Source organism: Polyodon spathula, chromosome 2 (genome assembly GCF_017654505.1).
Source record: "Polyodon spathula isolate WHYD16114869_AA chromosome 2, ASM1765450v1, whole genome shotgun sequence".
NCBI classification, from domain to species: Eukaryota; Metazoa; Chordata; class Actinopteri; order Acipenseriformes; family Polyodontidae; genus Polyodon; species Polyodon spathula.
In genome coordinates, this window is record NC_054535.1 from 93,062,661 (window position 1) to 93,082,012 (window position 19,352).

General features: G+C 34.8%; 1 protein-coding gene across 2 annotated transcripts in view; it reads left to right on the forward strand.

The window, feature by feature from the left end:
- The window catches only part of LOC121303904 (ciliary neurotrophic factor receptor subunit alpha-like), a 159,928-nt gene that overhangs the window by 86,902 nt on the left and 53,674 nt on the right, over positions 1-19,352 (forward strand). The window lies entirely within an intron of this gene.

The window sequence follows — 19,352 nt, forward strand, 5'->3', positions numbered from 1 at the left end:
CTATATACCGATTTCTTGATTAACACTACAGTTATCATTTACAAATTTTTGAAAATCCTGCCCATGGTGTGGCATTGTAAAAATCATGATTACCCATGGAAATGCACAACAAATGCATAACTCTGTTTCATGACATGATGCACTGGAAAAGGACTGCAAATGCACCATTGTAATCTTAAGAGCATAATAAAAAAAAAAAAATATCTATTTACTTTCATTATCACATCAGATATTCAAATACAGCACCACGAATCAAATAGACCCCATTGAGCTTAATTTCCGCAGTGTGGAGAAAGTCTAGACCAAGCAGATATGCTCAAAGCAATACCCTGTCAAACACTGTTACCTTATTACCAAGGCTTTAAAATGCATTTTCTTACCTCTTATTAAGCATTAGCATTCAATTGCATGATTGTTCCTCCATTGTTCCGAAGATATTGTTTGTTTTTGTTTCTTGATTCCTGATTGCAGCTAGACCACGGAAGTGATACTGGCACAGGAAGTGATTTAGGGATGGGGAAAGAGCAGCAACTTTAAATCTAAGGTGCTATATTTGAAATATCAGGTGGTTTGGTTTATACTTGCAAGTAAGTGGAGACAGGTGATAATGTTGCTAACAAGAAGGAAGGAATGGATTTTAAAGACTTGGCTAACACTTTCTTGACTCATTTGGCGAATACAGCTTCTTGTGTGGATGACTGAGCAAAGGGGCTGCATGCAGAGGCAGTTAGTGGAGACTAAAGCTGTAGTCATAACATAAGAAGGAACTTATGGGGCTTATACAAGAATTCTGTTGGGTTGTCGTATACATATTTAGTAACAGCAGGTATTCAGTTATAACTTTTCATTTTATTAGCTCTACATCTGCTAAGATGCTGCATAATAATAAACCATGTCAATCCAGTTACCAGCACTGGGGACTTACACAGCATTAAACCCATGTCCCCTGCTGTTCCTTATTACAAAGGACTCCTGCATTCTTAATAGGGGGTTCTGTAGTTTACAGGAACAGTTGAAATTCCTTACCAGGCAAAAATAAGTGGGAGTCAGCTGTGTAGGGCTGGTTCCTACTAAAGTCATAACTGCCCTCAATAAAGTTGCAGTGACCACATGGCATGGCCTGCTCTCCTGGTATATTGACACTGTTAGTGTTGGAAGCTTCATTAACTCAAAAGAGGTCTGTGTGATCCAAGACTGAGCCATATGTTTAAGCTTTACAATAGCAAACGTTTCTTTTATAAGTCACATTATTTGCATGTAAATTCCTTACTGTTATTCACTCAATATATCACCTATATAAAAGTTAAGTGTGTACAGTATTCTCTTGAAGGTGGAACACCAGTACTGCTATCTCACTAAACTGGTCAAATCAAATATCAAATAAAATAAACTGCACCAGAATGCTAGCATTTCAAGTACTCCAAGGACTATAATTATCATTATTATTATTTTTACGTCTATATGTATTCTCTGGCTCAACATAGGAGCTGAATGAAGTCATCAATTTCTGTTATGTTCTTAGGACCAGTTTCTAATCCCTGAACCACATCAGACGTAACAGCACTCAGAACTACAGGATCTAATTATAGGTCAGGATATTGTTCTGCTTGATATAATGCTCCTGGTCCTTTTCCCATGAGTTGCTAGATCCAATTCAGCAAAGTATGGCATAGTCTAGAGGTGTTTTGTAAGATGGCCTAGAGGGTTAACTTAATAAGCAGATGATGTTGTGTTGGTCAAATTTAACTATATACTGTCACATAATATAATTTTGCTGTGAAAGTGTACAATTCAGTTTATGTGTCTTAGGTATGAAAAAATCATTTTCTGTACCGTCAAGCTAGAGGCCTTCACAATCATTTTCAATTTTGCAATCATTATTTTGTGATCTGTTTATTGCATAGTGATTAACACAATGTAAGACATTTTCATAGACTGGTTTGGTAGTAGAAGGTTATGAATCTCATCTTCAAACTTTTGCTGTATATTGTTTGTGACCTCAGCAGAAGCAATGATTGTCAACATTTGGGATAGAAAAACTATACTGTTTATCATTCATTAGGGAAAAGCTATTGGATAATGTATGATGGATACTGGACAAAGAACATCAATGTAATAAACCCATTTTCTTATTTAATTTTTTTTTTTTCAGAAAGTAGAATGCCAGTGCAAAATGTACATTGTTTTTGTTTGTTTTACATTCCAACAACATCTTACTGTATGTCCGGTGTCTCGCGATACAGTGGCATAATTATTAAAGAAGTAGGTCATATATAGCCCAATAGTTGCATTTTAATACCATATAAACATTTTATTTACAAGACGGTATGAATACAAGCACAATTATACTTCAGACAGATTGAGGGAATTTTTTTTTTCTGAGAATTACATTTGTACCATGTGAGTGGTAGCATTTCATAGGTTTTTTAGTTTTTTTTTAACTCTTTGCACACAAAGGTAGACAAAGAGAGGTAGCTGTGTTACCTTTTATTGGACTAACTAAATAAGAATTATTCTCAAGCTTTCAAGACCTCAAAGGTCTCTTCTTCGGGTGAAAGTAGGAAAGAGTCACCTGAAGAAGAGATATTTGAGGTCTTGAAAGCTTGTGAATAATTATTATTTAGTTAGTCCAATAAAAAGTATCACATCGCCTTCTCTTTGTCTATCATCTCTGGACTAATACTGCTACCATTCCGTCTATGCACACAAAGGAAAATTGTCGAATGTAACTGTTGTTAGTGGTTGAAAAAATAAGTTTATGTAAAATAAGTAAGTGGGCAATTGATGTGTGGGGTTAGTTTTTTCATACAAAACACATTACTGCAACTGAAAGCTTTGACTACACATTCTATATCACAAGTTAGAACAGTTACAATGATGCATTTCTAAAGCTTTGTCAAGTTTCCTCTGAAATACTGATGTTGAGTTTATCCAGGTCCTGCAGATTGTTATCCAAATTATATAACTTTTCACAATATTGTATATAAATGTTTACTAGATTACCTAAATTACCTAAGGTGATTCTTAAAGTTGTTCTTGTGAATGCAGTCTTTTAAAGGTGAAGGACAATGACTAGTCAGACACAGTAACGGCAGGTGGCATGAGAACTACCCCTCACAGCTCTACAAGCGTACTTCTGTCCTGAACTGAACGCTCCCTGCCATTCAGTACTAGACCTCTTGCATAGAATGTTGTCAAATTGTGTGGTGGTTTTGTGAAGTAAACTAAGCCCTCTAGGGGCTAGGTTATAACCTTATAAAATTGTAAACCCGGGACTCCTGAAGTAAAAGATATGAAAGGCTTATGAGTTAACATGCTGCACCACTTAATCCCAAGCATGTCTCTATTGTAATTATCAGATTATAATAAATTATCATTTTGGGAGCAATCTTTTTTTTGTGATGCAAGATATTGAAAAGTAAATGCAACAGTCACTTGTGACTTGTTCGAATACTTGCTTTTTGAAAATCTATTTGCATATTTAATACATAGCAGCTTAAAATCTTTTCATGTCTTATGCATGGAGTTGATTTAATTGCTTGACAGAGAGGGATTCATTAGTGTACTTAGTAGTTTGCCATATCAGTATTTATATTCAGGTTTGAGCTGAAGGCCCCCCATTAGCCTTGACTGTGAGCTGAGAGATTAGTGAGGACATTTTGCAGGATTAAAGCATGTTGTATGATAGATACTGCAGAAGAAAATATTATTAAAGGAGTTTGGCAAAGTGCCCCGCCCCTGGGCTATTTATTTATTTGTTGCGTGTAGTGTGTTAATGTTGGTGTACTGTAGTTGGTACACGGGATATAATATGGGTTATGAACACAAGTGATTTAAAGTGTATATTTGTATTTAGGCACGAGGATTACACAGCACTTCACGTGCAGGTAAAACGTAATAATATGTGAGCACGGGAAATTGCACTAGATTAATTCACGTGCAGTTGTACCGAGACTCCAATTGAATGATTGATTAGCAATCGAGTCTCGGTACAGCTGCATAAAAGCAGCATGTTTTCACTCACTCTGGCATGTGTGTTTTTCAAAAACGTAGTACTAGAGGCGCAAAACAATTATATCCCTAAAGTAGACAAATCTAAATGTAAAACTCAGCGAAAAAAGGCACTTTACAGAGCACTCAGAACTGGGTTAGAAAGGCCAAGAGAGAAATAGTGTTCTAAGGGAGCTGAGTGGAGAACGGGTATGGAGTTTTTACAAAGGAAGATATGACAACACTGCCCACATGTCATTCCAGTTTTAAATAACTTTAGCATAACTGAGGCAGACGTGTTAAAGGGGAGATCCTCCCAGTAGCACTCAAAGAAATGAAAGAAGCTTAAATTAGTCTCTTGAAAACAAAGAAAGTAAATATAACGAGTGCTGGAAGCACCAGCACCGTACATGTTTTGTATTTCAGCGTTCAAAGTCCCGCACAAAAGATTAATTCTCCTGTTTGTTAGTGTCTATTAGGGCGTTTTGTTTGTCTGTTTAATTTGGCCCCAAGTGCTGTGTGCTGTTTTTTTGTTACAACCTTTTATTTTCTGTTTGTTCATTTATTAAATGCTGAGCGCAAGCAAGCGCTCAGCTTCACCAAACCCCACATCTCTCTGTCCTGTGTGTTAGTGTTCCGGGTCTGACGTCACCACTCAGCCAGCCTTGTGAAAGGGAGTTAAAGGGTAAGTAGCAGGGTTCTGAAAAATAGTGTTACATGTCCCCATGTGTTGCTAGAACTGTTTGAATAACAGACCTGGAATTTTTCTTTTCATTGTTAACAACCTGACAACTTTTTACACTTAGAACTTCTGCTTCAAAGCTTTTTTTCAAAAAGTTAGACAAAGGGGCATTAGGACACTTTTTACACTTAGAACTTCTGCTTCATGTTGTTGAAGACACCCTGGGATCCTTCAAAAAGTTATTAACAATGCTACTAACAAAAAAATCACAGGTACGTTATTTAAACAGTTGTAGCAACACGTAGAGACATACTGTATAATGTTATATTTTTCAGAGCCCCACTACTACTAATAATAATTAACAATATACAGCATATTGCTAGACAACACTATAAAAAAACACAATTTTATTTAAACAGTTGTAGCAACACGTAGAGACATACTGTTTTGTAGACAACACTATGTAACACAATTTTTGTCCTGGGTAGTAAGTGTTATTTCCTAATTGCTTATGCCTCAAAAGTATAAAAAATGGCTATTATTCCCCACAAACTTTGCTTTTGTGACCAGGACAGTGATATTTCAAAATATCACTATTTCCGATGGGAAAACGGGCAAATGTGTGTCTTTTCGTTCACATAAAAGATTTAGAAGTGAGTAGTTTTGCGAGATTTACGATATACTGAAAATATAGTATAATCGTAAATCTCGCAAAACTACTCACTTCTAAATCTTTTGTAGTCATTTTTGTATTACTTTAGTATAAATACATGTTAATTTGGATTCATATGTTGTTTTTTTCTGACTTTATGTGAACGAAAAGACACACATTTGCTCGTTTTCCCAACGGAAATAGTGATATTTTGAAATATCACTGTCCTGGTCACAAAAGCAAAGTTTGTGTGGAATAATAGCCATTTTCTATACTTTTGAGGCATAAGCAATTAGGAAATAACACTTACTACCCAGGAACAAAAAAAATAAATAAAAAAATTGTTACACTGTGCAATTACATAAACAGTACACCCCAACATGAATAAGTGGGTCTTTTACGCCACATACTCCTTGCATCTTGGATATCTTGGTATCAGTGAACAGAAAACCGTCTCCTCTAAAAATGTATTGAAGAAGTGCAGTAGTACCCCAAAATGTTATACATTTTCCAGGAAAACAAAAAGACTGGCTGGGTAATGTATTGTGTGTTTCACCTCACTGAGACCCCTTGTTCACTAAATATCTTAGTATCACTGAATAGATGATTTGTATCACTGAATCAGTGCCAAATATATCAATTTGATGTGCTGTGGTAACACAATTAAATATATTAATTTATTATCCGTGCCAAAATACTGTTTTGGACAGGTGTTCTTGTTCAAAATGAGTTTCTAACAATGGTGACTGGTGCAATTCATATTTGTTTTTGCACATATTCAATTTAGGCACAGAAACAGCATTAATGTTACACACTTAATTTTCCATGCAGTACACATTCTTTTGAAACATGCAGGAACTTGGGTTCAGTAAGTAAAAGGTGACAATCTTTTCCTGCGTAGGCTTTGATGTCTAGTAGCAAATAGGGCACCGGGAGTATATAATACCTACCCCTGGGAAGACACTGATTCCAAGAATGGCTTCATTACAACTTGCTGTTAGTGCCCTCTCGAGGGAGGAAACAGATGTGAACTTCTTAGTAGTTTATGCTGGCAGGGTTCCAACGTTTTCCTTCATCTGTAATTTAAATAACAGGACTCAAAATGTTTTTAGCAAAAAGAAATAAAGAAGAGATTTAAGATGATAATATGACCTTCATGATTCCAATTTAAACTGTATAGTGTTATACAGTACTTTCATCCCAAATGATGCTGGGCTGAAATAGTTTCATTGAAACCTCCTCAAGTAAAAGTCAATAACAGCAAGGTATTGGGTTACCTTTTAGGACACTGAACCAACTTAAACCTGAAAGCTTAGATGAAAAAAAAACTAATGAAACCATCATGCTGTCACTTACAGGGGTTTTCAACCCTTTTTTAAAACTGTACCCCTTCTGTCTGGAGTTTTCAGCTCAAATACCCCTTTACAATTTTCACTCGACTGAATGGTACCACAGTTGCAAAATAAAAAAGGCGAGAGTAATTGCTGCATTAACGTAATACGTAATGCATGGATGAAGGCATAATACCACAGTAGTGACGTCAAAAAGTGATAATTCCTCTAGAGGAAAATATACTTGAACTTTGACCCATTCGACTCCTCGAGACCATCACTTTCAATTAAAACACAAAATGTCTAGTTTTCAGTCACTCGACAACACCCACAGTGCAGACATGTTCATTAATGAGCAGTAAAATGAGAATATGTTACAAAAAATTAATGTAAAGCTGGTACATTCATATCTCAGAGAAACTGGAGAGGAACAGGAAATTAAAACAAGGTAAAGGCTATCATCCAAATAAAAGTGAAGCACTAACGAATAACGACATAGAACGTCTGTACAGCACTGAAACACTACATTTAAAACTATGCTGCTGAACCTAGCTTTCTTTAATATTAGCATCACAAGGGTATCCATGTATTATAAAAAAATAATAGATGGGCCTCTTCAGTGAGTTACAGGAAAATAATTCCATCTCGGGTTTCTGAAACAGTTTATAAATTACTCGACCTTCGGTCTCGTAATTTAGATGGAATTATTTTCCTGTAATTTTCCTGTAACTCACTGAAGCCATCTATATATATATATATATATATATATATATATATATATATATATATATATATATATACACACACACACACACACACACACACACACACACACACACAATTGATCTGAATAGTGGCAAATTTAAATACTGCCACCATTTAAATATTAAATAGAACAAATCTTGACATTTTACTTGCTTTTAAGGACTCATAGGTTTTGACAAACTCTTTCGTTTAATACTTTAAAGAACTGTATTGAGATCTGCAACTGTTAAGCACATTTGAACTGACCTCCCTTGCCTGCAACAATGAACATACAAACATGCAAAACTAAATTATTAACTAACACTTGCTTTACTATTAACATTAGGAGATTATTTGACGGTTTACATAAAACAAAAATAAAAGTAAGATAATGCTGTTTGTCACTTAATCCCAGCTGGAACTCAGTTAAGGCACTTCTGTGTCAGATTACTTCACTTTAATCATTGATGTGAGTCATCACAACTACTGTAGCATTTAAGGAATAGCAACATTCTACTGTTCCTCCACACATTACCTGTAATAATACCAGAATATCACATTCTCCAGGCATTCCTATTTAAAACTGTCACAAAAGGAAAATATTAGCAATATAATTAACATAAACAATGCATTAGTGTTCAATTTTAATGATCTAAATATGGTTTGGTCAAAATACAGCACTCTTACACTATATTAATTCAGCTAGGTTTGTTTTTGTTTTTTCTCGCCTGTTTCTAAAGGGCATCTTCACAAAGTGTAGATTAGTATAATAAAAAGTGAAGGTTAGTTTTGTTTTCCTGATAAACAGCTAGCTTGTTTGTGACCTTTACAAGCAAATGTCAATATTTGTGGTCAACCAATTTATATATAATCCCTGGTTCCAGACTAACATATTTGCATTGCTGTGTGGAGTGCCAGTCTGACTCTGGGACTGCAATATAGTATGATGGTATACATGACAGGTCTCTGTGTATTTTAACATTTTTTACTTAACTGAACGTACATAAGCAATTAAGTTTATGCTGGCATTTATCAGATAACAAATCAATTAAACTGCAAGTCTACAATGAGCCCTGACAGTTTTAAAAGTAATATACTATTATTTTGACATATTCAGTTTTTGTTTGCTGGGTTTCTTGTGTTCGGAATGTTAATTTGTTTCTGTAGACTGAATGCAGTATAGGTTTGTATTTGTACCTCACTTTCCTGTCTGAAATATGTTTTTCCCTGTTAAAATATTTTTCTACAAAAAATGGAAATGAATTCCCCAATACATGTTGTCCTGTGTAGCAGAACTAAATCATTGCAAGAAGTTATATAATTAAATAAATGTGTTAGTGATTCCATTACATGTACATTATCTTATTCCAAATTCTTTAATGTCCAATAACGATGCACTTTATATTAGCAACATTGCCTGTTTGTGATTAATTCCTAGGTTTGGCGTTAAATATGAATGTGTGTGCAACGTGTTATGAATAATGTATCTTTGTTAATTACTTAGTGGTCACAATGTTATTGCAGTGTAATTACAATGTTATAAATGAAACTTTTATAAATGAAATGTGATTTTATCATTTCCAACAGACCACTGCAACAATTTGGGTACCAGGAAAATATACAAAAGTTTAATGTCTCTTAATACAGTATTGTATTCCTACTACATTATGTCTAATTGTATAATATGTATTCATCTTAATTGTCACAGTTAAAAAAATAAGAAAACAGTGTGTACAATTATGGTATGTCCTATTCCCTTGGCTGCACAAATACAGTTCAGTGTTTCTCATGTAAATTTTACATATAACTGACTGTACGTCAAAAGCAACTGAAAGGGTTAAAAAAAAAAAAAAAAAAAAAAAAAAAAATGATCATAATCAACTTGCATCCCTAACATTAAGTAGGAATATTTGGCTTAAATGTATGTTTTCCTGCATAAACTGACTGCTTGATTACATATAATTAATTCCTGCAGTATTGTCTGAGACAGCATTAATAACCTGAGCCATGTTTTCCGTATGTGATCATCTAAGAATTTTTTCATGAAAAGATTGGTTGATTTGCTCATGAGATTGATTAATTGACCCTCCCCCCAAGCACAGACACGCACATTTATTGGCCATATCCCTCTTTGTTAAGAACTAAGACTTAGCAGAAGACACAACAGTGCAAATTAAATCCATTGCCAATTAACCATCCCTTCATTGTCTTAATTGATTAGTTGTTGACTTGTGAAAGAAAAATCTGAAAGATAGGTACACAAACATGAAAAGACTACCCTTATCTCATTTAACTATACATTTCCTTTCTTCCCCTGTAGCTTCTGTTAATTGTGTTTTATAATTGCTTTTACTACAATTGTATCTGATTTAACCATTAAAACATATTCAATAAAGTTTCCCCAAGTTTCGTACAAATCAGTTTTCTGACTGCATATTACATTTTAAAGACGGAGAGAAAGACTTCTAGTCGAAACGTTTGTCTTGAATTTATTTTAGAATTTTTTTTTAACTCAGCACTATTGAGTGTTTAATACAGTCAACTCTCATTAATACAAATTTCAAGGGACTAGCAAAAAGAAAAAAAAAAAAAGCCTTATCAGTAATTCTTATTATCAGGAGTCTAAGCTAAATGCATGCAGTCAGTTTTTATTGAAGTTAAAGTAACACTGAAATCACATTTTAATGAATACAATGAAAAGTACTGTACATATAAAAGTAGTGTGCATTTTATTGTAAAAAAACAGTTGTAAGTGAACTTTTAAAAAAGTAAACATTGCATATTAACTGCACTTGAAATCTGCATGTCCCATTCTGATCAATTTTGAAACCACAAAATGCTAGGTGTCCTCAACATCATGGTATTTGGCAAATTTGTATACGCCGATGACTTGCATCCATAGTTTTCTGTTCATAGACTTGCATTAACCAATCCAGTTTTTTTTCAAAATAGTTGACAAAGTGTTCAAGTGAATGTTGAAATTTGCATTATCCAGCACTTTCAACACCTCCACATTTGATAATGCATGTTTTTTTTTTAACTGCTTCCTGGAAATGGCATTGATGCGTAAGCACTAAGGCAACTAAAAAACTGCGTCTGTGGCAACTCTAAATGCATCATGGGCTGGGCTGTATTTTTTCACAGTAAAACATGGCTTATTTCACAGCATTTCACCTAAAAATAGGTATTTCAAGATATTTCACGATATATATATATATATATATATATATATATATATATATATATATATATATATATATATATATATATATATATATATATTTATTAAAGCAGAAAAAATAGCATTGTCACATTCAAAATGTACAATTTTCTCTAGTTACAACAAATGTTAAATAATAAATAAAAGACACATGAAATGTCCCCTTCTTATTCTGGAAAGAGCGCTCTATAGCAGAAATATTTCTGAATGCAAGCTAATACATTTCCTAATATCATTTTCACTTACTTGTTGTAACAAGTACAATTGATATTCACATTTTTCTTCCATGGAGGTTCTCCAAAATAATTTGCGTTTAAATGAATTTGTATTATAAGAACTCATTTACAATAAGTGACTGCTAAATTTGTCCGAGACCACGTTGACAATTCATAGTATCAGGACATTTGTTTTAATGAGAAGTGACTCTAATTATGGGTGACTGTATATTCTACCCACATCTTCAATAAGATGACTTGAAGGTGTGCTATTTAAAAAAAGCTTTAACTCATGAGATTCTATTAGTGTTTAAATATATTATAGATATATATATATATATATATATATATATATATATATATATATATACTATATATATATATATATATTATATAAATTTACAAGCCTATTTCTATGATAGTTTATGAAAATCAAGCTATGTTTAATTAATACACATGTTATTTATACAAAGTGCCAATAGCATTTAATGGTTAGTTTATACTGGTGAAACATATATACAATCAAATATTGGTATGTGAGTGAAAATGCAACAGAAATTCCTTTGAATCTGCGACAGCATACACAGTAACAAGCAGTGTTGTATCAGGTTGTTCTGCTAGTAGCTGCAAGTGAAGGCAGCCAGCACAGCTAGCTTGGAGGAACTTGAAAATAAATAGGTGGATCCACACAATGTATGTGGTGCACCTGATTGGTGCTAATTTTGTGATTGAAGGCAAAATGTAAACAGGGCCATCATGTTTCAAGGGAGATTGTCATTTACACAAAGCTGTTTATAAATTGAAAAAGTACTGAAAGTTAGTTCAAGTGAACCAGGAGCACAGCATAAGCTAAAGCTTTGTGAATAGAGCCCATGAAACAAACAATATGCTTTACTGACTAACAAAAGTATGTACAGAGTCAGAAATAGATATTCAGGGGTGACAGAAAAACATGTACAGTACACAAAATGTAAGAACAATTCTCATGGTGTATATCAGATCTATTCTTATAAGAAAACAACTGGGACATGTTTTGTATAGTCTGTATAGTTGTATTAGTCTATTGATTTAATAACATGTGTACCAAATGTTAATAGTTGTACAGCGCTTTATTGATGGCAGTGCATATATCACATTCCAATGTATTATTTATCCCACTAGCAATGACAAGGCTGCAGAATTTATTAACTCCTGCTATGCTGCCATTCTGTGGTGCTCCCTTCACATCCCCTACACACACACACATTTTTACCTTGTAAAGATACAGTAGAATATACTAATACTTTACATTGGTAATATACTGTTAGTATGATTTCTAATGGCACACTCTTATTGTACTGATTGCAGACGTTTATTTTAGAGAATGTATTTAATCAATTACAGTTAGGTGTGCATTGCTAAGCACACAACAGATCACCATTGTCACATTCAATTATTTTCTAATGTGGAACGCAGCCTTTTTTTTTTTTTTTTTTTTTAATTTGAATCGACACCCAGTCCAGAGACCCCCTCTTCCCTTCAAGAATTCCAGTGCTGGGTAACATAATCCTTTTGTGCCTCTCTTTATCTGTCAGGCGTCTAGGCTGCTATTGTTCTTTGAATGCAAAATTCTCGCCTTTCAGATGCAGTTACTTTACAAACTGATGACCTCTGCTAAAAAATGCAAACAATTTGTGGAATAACTGTTCCAAATGGATTTATAGAAGAAGGCCATGGTGAAGTCACATATTTCGCTACTAACAACGCTCTAAGTGCATTTCACCATGCACTGCCAAATCAATTGTCCAAACAACCAGGGAGGAATAAGTATAAAATGAACTGGCATGTGGAGGAAATAATAAACAACCCAGGACTTCAGGGTCACTGTCAATTTAACGCTTTTGTACTTTCATTTACCTCTCGTTGATAGTAGAGGTGCTTGGCTGATGTGCATTGCATACAGAGGAAGCAGGACAGAACTAGAGGTGGGGAAGGGAGCAATGCTTCATTTATAAAATGCCCCAAAGGCTCAACTTATGGATCAATTCTGAATTCCCACTCGTAAAGCTTGTGCCACATGAGGTCAGGCACAATCTTCAGTTCCATGCATGAAATCTAGTCCCCAGGTACAAAGTACAATAAGAACCATCCCCTTGCCTCTCTATCTGTCTAATCATCAACATTGGAAATTAACATGACTGGTTTCCATTTACAATCTATTATTTCATTTAACGTGAGTGGCAATGGTTTTCTTTCTCAAGGGTGTTCCTCATTATGTTCTGATTAAGGCAACTCATGACGTTTATGAAGGCGACCCTAACCTTGCTTAACTGTCATTATCATATGTGAACAGCTTGTCCAAGTGCTGTGAGATACAGAATTGAAATGAGGTATACAGATATTAAGTTATTGAGAGATGGTAAGATACTATCAAAGTGTAATAAGCCCACTTATGAATATCCAAGAAACTTTTTTTTGTTTGTTTTCTGTTTTATAGTACTGGGCTGCATTGAAGAAGATAATGACACTGCATATGAGACCTAAGGAATTCAAAGGATGCATATTCTCTTGCCAGATTAGCTTTTATTGAGCTTATAAGGATACTGGACAGTACATTGCTGTTTTCATTTTGCATCTATTATAGTGTTGGCAGACATGTGTTTCACAATACTCTCTCTCTCTCTCTCTCTCTCTCTCTCTCTCTCTCTCTCTCTCTCTCTCTCTCTATATCTATATATATATATATATATATATATATATATATATATATATATATATATATATATATATAAGTGATGATCATAGTGATAAAATATATTCGACTCCTGGAGACCATCACTTTCAATTCAAACACAAAATGTCTCGTTTTCAATCACTCGACAACACCCACAGTACAGAATAATCAACAATTATAATAATCAATAATTTAATAATCAACAAAATGAGAATACATAAAAAAAGATGTAAAGCTGATCATCTGTATCTCAGAGACATGGATAACGACATAGAACGTTTGATCAGCAGTGAAATACTACGTTTTTTTAAAAAAAACTACTGCTGAACCTCGTCTTTTTTAATATTAGGGTATCCGTATTATATTAAAAAAATAATAATAAAAATAATAATAGATGGGGCTATTCAGTGAGTTACAGGAAAACAATTCCATCTCAGGTTACTGTGACAGTTCATACATTACTCGACCTTTGGTCTCATAATTTATGACCCTGGAGAAATGTTCGTTATATCAGGGTGTTCACTATAATACGATTTGGCATTTTTCTGTATCAGAATAATGACAAAATGGCAATTTTTATTGAACATCAATATATAGTACTTTTTAAGATTCCTTCACTGTATTGTGACAAGGTAATTGTTTCACGTGTGGTTAACCGCATCCGCATTTCAAGGCAGAGGAGTTGGAGTTGAAACGCCGGCACAGGCGCGCAGGATTTTTTAAACACAAAACAGAAAGTAAACAAACAGGTCAGGCCAACGATGGTAACGCACAGTGAACACGTAGAAGACAGGCAGGCAGCAAGTCTCAATCGAGCGCCGTCTGTAAACAATCATTTCATCAAACATAACTCCAACACAAAACAAACCTATTTCCACATATAAATTACACCAACACTAATTCCCCCAGTGGTATGTTTAAGAGAAAACAGTAAAGAAATGAAAAAGGAAAGAATGTACGCTTGCATGCTGAATACAGTAATTACATTTCTCTTGAAAATCAGATTGCTCCTCTCGCCCGTTGCCTGGTTGCAGTTTGTGTGAAGATGACTGACAGGCAACGATTGCATTCTTCATGCATGATTCGTACTACAATAGGTCATCTTTGAATTAGCGTTATCTTTGAATTAGTTAACCATGGTCTTTGTTTTCACAGAGCGAATAACACACTTGACAGTGGAGAAAGTTCAGTGTTAATCAGTACTGAGACTTGTATCTGGGTCAATCCTGTACGTGATCGTTCTAATAGGGCTAATTTGCATTGAAAAAATCGGTTCTTGCTGTTGGGATCGTTTTAAAACGGTGTTCGTTATAAGAAGGGTTTGTTATAATGAAGTTGGCCTGTATATGTGTGTGTGTGTGTGTGTGTGTGTGTGTGTGTGTGTGTGTGTGTATATATATATATATATATATATATATATATAATCTATATATATATTATAGTATATATATATATTATATATATATGATCATACTACTAGTAAAAAAGATGATCATTTTTTCATGATAGTTACATCCCAGTCTTAACTATTTATATTATAAATTATCGTCTTGTTTACCCTTTTCAGTTCCTGTTTCCATTTAAATGTATATGTACAGTTTAAGAACATGTAATATAGAACACAATGAGGAACATTAATGAAGACTTAGTGGGATTGTTTTCACTTTTACTAATGGGTTAAGTTGTGACGAGTTATGACCACAAATCTGACAGTGACAATCCTCTTATCATACCAATTAATTGTTAAAAAAAAAAAAAAAAAAACATTTATGGTACCATTACACTACCAGCATATTGCCCCAGATAAACCCGTGTATAATGTTTCAAGTTATAAAAATGTCACCACTGCGGTTCCATTCTACTAATGGATTATTCTTTCCATTACTTCTTGTACAATATTCATATTTTATAATTCAGCACTTCTTCAGAATGAGATTGTATGTTGACTATTGATTGGTCACTTATTGGCCTGGAATCAATATACTGAATGTCAATGTTGACCCTGGAAAGCCATTTTGCATTTGGTACAGGGAATAGGCTGAGGAGACTGCACATTATTAGGTATTTAGAATCTACTCATTACATATGTAGTTTACAATGGTGCAACGAAGACGCTAAATATATTGCTGCAAACTGCATGTGTTTATTTCTTTCAATCGTAAAACAAACACAAATAGATAAATGCAGTATATAACCTCCTCTACTGGGATGAACCACAAAACCTCTATACCAGACAAGGCCAAAGGCTTAACTAAAAGGTCAAAACCTGGATGTGATCACTATTTCCTACCCCATGGTTTAACAATGGGTCTGGCTCATTATAAACAATATTTACCATCATCTTATATGCCGTGTACCACTGTAAAACACATTCCAATACATTACACACACTTTTGGTCATACCTGTAATGAGCTTGTTGTATTAAGGCTGCTAACCACCAGACACAATGCGGCAAGCACTACTGTGCAGCAATGCAACAAAATTAATAGAACCTGTACTTTTGTATCTGTATCTTTCACACCACAGGCAACGTAGGAGTGGCACCAGGGTGGCACGAAATAAATAGGATTGAATTCTGTTTTTTGCAATTTGGTGCCTGTCAGCTAGGGCAGGAGTTATCAAGCGGGGGTACGCGTACCCCTGAGGGTACTTCTAAGGATCATAGGGGGTATGTAGGACGACTCACAAATGTACAAACAAAAATGAAAGTAAAACACTGTGTATAACTATTTAATCTTTGTTTAGCAGCTCAAAGTTAACCGCAAATGAAAACAAATCCACATAATCTATCACGTCCACATTTTCCACCGGTACGCATGCACGATTTCGATTTTATATAGGTGAAGCAGGCATCTGCCGATTGTGCCTATGGAGAGTGTTCTGTGCTGCTCGTGATCTTTGCTGTTTTTAGCTTTTCATGTCAGTGAAGCACAGTGCTTCTGCTTTTTTATAGAAGTGTAAATGCGCTGGTAAACATAAATAGTAGTCTAATCACAATACTCACAATGTGAGATTTTAGTTTTATTTATTACCGTGGCTGCATTTTAGTAACAGCAATAGTGGCTGGTTGGTAATGTTGTCGGTGTTTGAAATGGATGCATTTCTTACTTGCATAACAAAAACAAAAGAAGAAAACACAAACTGCAAAGCGACAGAAAGTTATATACGGACCCTTTGGATAATTATGCTGGCTTTAGTTTTTTTAAAAAGTGTATAATTGTTAGTTACTATAGTTTTATCTTGAGGTGAATGTTTTAAATGGCTGATGTTGGGAAATAAATGGTAATGTGATAAACATTTACAGTGCAGACTATTTTGTATTAGTTTAATGATTTGCCGAATAGAAAGTGAATACAAGTGTTTCCAAAGATATTCCTAAATACTGTCTTTTAATTCTATGCATCCAAAGACATGTAATTAAGTTTTAAGAATGAAGCCTACTGTTTGTTATTCTGTCTTAAACCAGCAGTTTGTCAGCCCCAGACTGTTGTGAAAAATGATCTATTAAATAGGAAATAAATGTGTTAACCAGATTATTCTGCCTTTCATTGCAACTGTGGAAATTGTAAAGGGTACTTTGGCTGAAACCTCCCAACAGAAGGGGTACAGATTTAAAAAAAAAGGTTGAAATCCCCTGAACTAGGGCATTGAGCAGTCAAAGACCAGCTTCAATGCACATGGTCCACCAGGTCAGTGAAGCAATTTCCAAAATGACAGCAGAAAAAAATCATACTTGAGTCAATTTATAAGGAACTGGACACTCCAGTTATGTATGCTTTATTGCCACATACAGTATGTTTAAATACCATCAGATAAGACACTCATAATTTCCATATGTTGCTGAATATGTACCAGTCTTGATCAACAGCTGTATAGATCTGGCAGTTTTCAAACCTGCCCAATTAAAAAACCGCACCACGTCTGGTGTGTGGCAGCCTTTACACTCTTCTATGGATAATATGCACTGCTATTGGCCAGCATTAACGTCACTATAATCACTGCAAGTTGATCGGCATGCTTCACAAATCTCTGCACGTTTCGCTTTGTGTCAGTGGTCATTGGTTAATCAAAGAAAGAAGGCTTAAGTAGTGTGACATGAAAATAACGGTATGGAATAATACTTACTTTAGTGTTTGGAAAAATATTTCAACGAACATTGCTTCACATGAATTCAATGGCAAAAGTCCATGTCTGTGTCTCCTGTAAATTACATAGTTCATAGAAATCTTGTATCACAACATTGTTAGCCTTATATCGATTTAGCACCTTGCCAGATTTAAACAGTTTCTAAAATGGCAGGTGGAACTACAAGTCAGAATTGACGGATTCAGATGCAAAATACGTCACTCAAATGCTTCACGCTTTCCAAACATGTTAGGTGGAATCACTGGAATGTAATATATATTTTTTTTATTGTACAATACCCCATTTCCCACATTTATTATACGTTAGTTAAGTTAGATTTGACAGTTTAAACTAAAAAAAGGCGTAAGTAAACCTCAGTGATGTTATTACCTTGTGAAGAAACAACAGTGAAATGGACGAAATTTGCTACTTAAGCCCGGGCCTTTACAGAAACTAATATTGATGAGAGATTTTAATGAAAATAAATCCACAAAATTATCCAAGCTATTTTGTAAATAGACTGAACCCAATTCAATGCCAAAGCCTGGATAGCTGAACAATATAAAAACAATTGTAAGTTATACTCTCGAGGGGTAAAGTGAATCTCTGCTTCCATTAGGGTTCTGTTTGATTTTATGTATGTGGCGGAGAGTCCCACCCCTTTATAAGTGTTTTCTGTTGTATGTAGTGTGTTTAATGTTGGAGTTTATGTATAAAATACATGGGATATAAATATGGGTTGTGAGCATAAGTGTTTAAAATGTATATTTTGTATTTAGGCACGAGGACTGCACAGCACTTCACGTGCAAGTAAAACAATTTGTGAGCACAGGGAATTGCACTTTTATTAATTCACGTGCATTTGTACCGAGACTCCAGTTGAATGATTGATTAGCAATCGAGTCTCGGTGCAGCTGCTTAAAAGCTGCATGCTTTCACTCACTCGGGGTTTGTGTGTTCGTGAGTGGAGAACGGGAGAAAGAAGGAGTTTGTTTGGGTTTGAGAACAATTGGTACAACGTGCTGGAAGTGCCAGCCCGGTACTTGTTTGTCTTTCCGTCCACTGTCTTGTTTAATGTTGTCCGTTTTGTTTACCTTTTTATTTTGGCCTGAAGTTCCGTGTCCTGTTTTGTGTGTTTCGTTTAAACCTTTCGTTTGTGATTATTATTATTTACAATAAAACTCAGGATGCCGTAGCGTCACAGATTCACCACCCTACCTTTGTTCTTCGTCCTTCTTCTGGTCTGACGTAACCCCTGCAAAGCCATCCTGTTCACAATGTGGCATATAGAAATTTGTGATCATGAAGGCACAGTACTGCACCATGATAGCCTCAACTCTGCTAGTGCACGTCAATCCAGAGTTCCTTTACCACCAAACTCATTTCACTGGTGATCAAGCCAGACCATAAGAGGTGAAAGGCATGACAGACAACTGATATAGCTCACTGCCCCACAGGCACATAGTCCTCCAGATGCCTAATTGAAAACAGTGTAAATTTGGCTTTAATTTAATATCTCTGTTTTCTTGTGTTGTTTCTAGGCCTTATTAGACCAAATGATGCATGAACATGTCTGTAAATCTATTTATTAACCAAGGATTGGTGAAGCAGGGCTGAATACCAATGTAAATATTTATGTTCCTTTTGATATTATTACATTTACAGTTTCTCCTACGTGA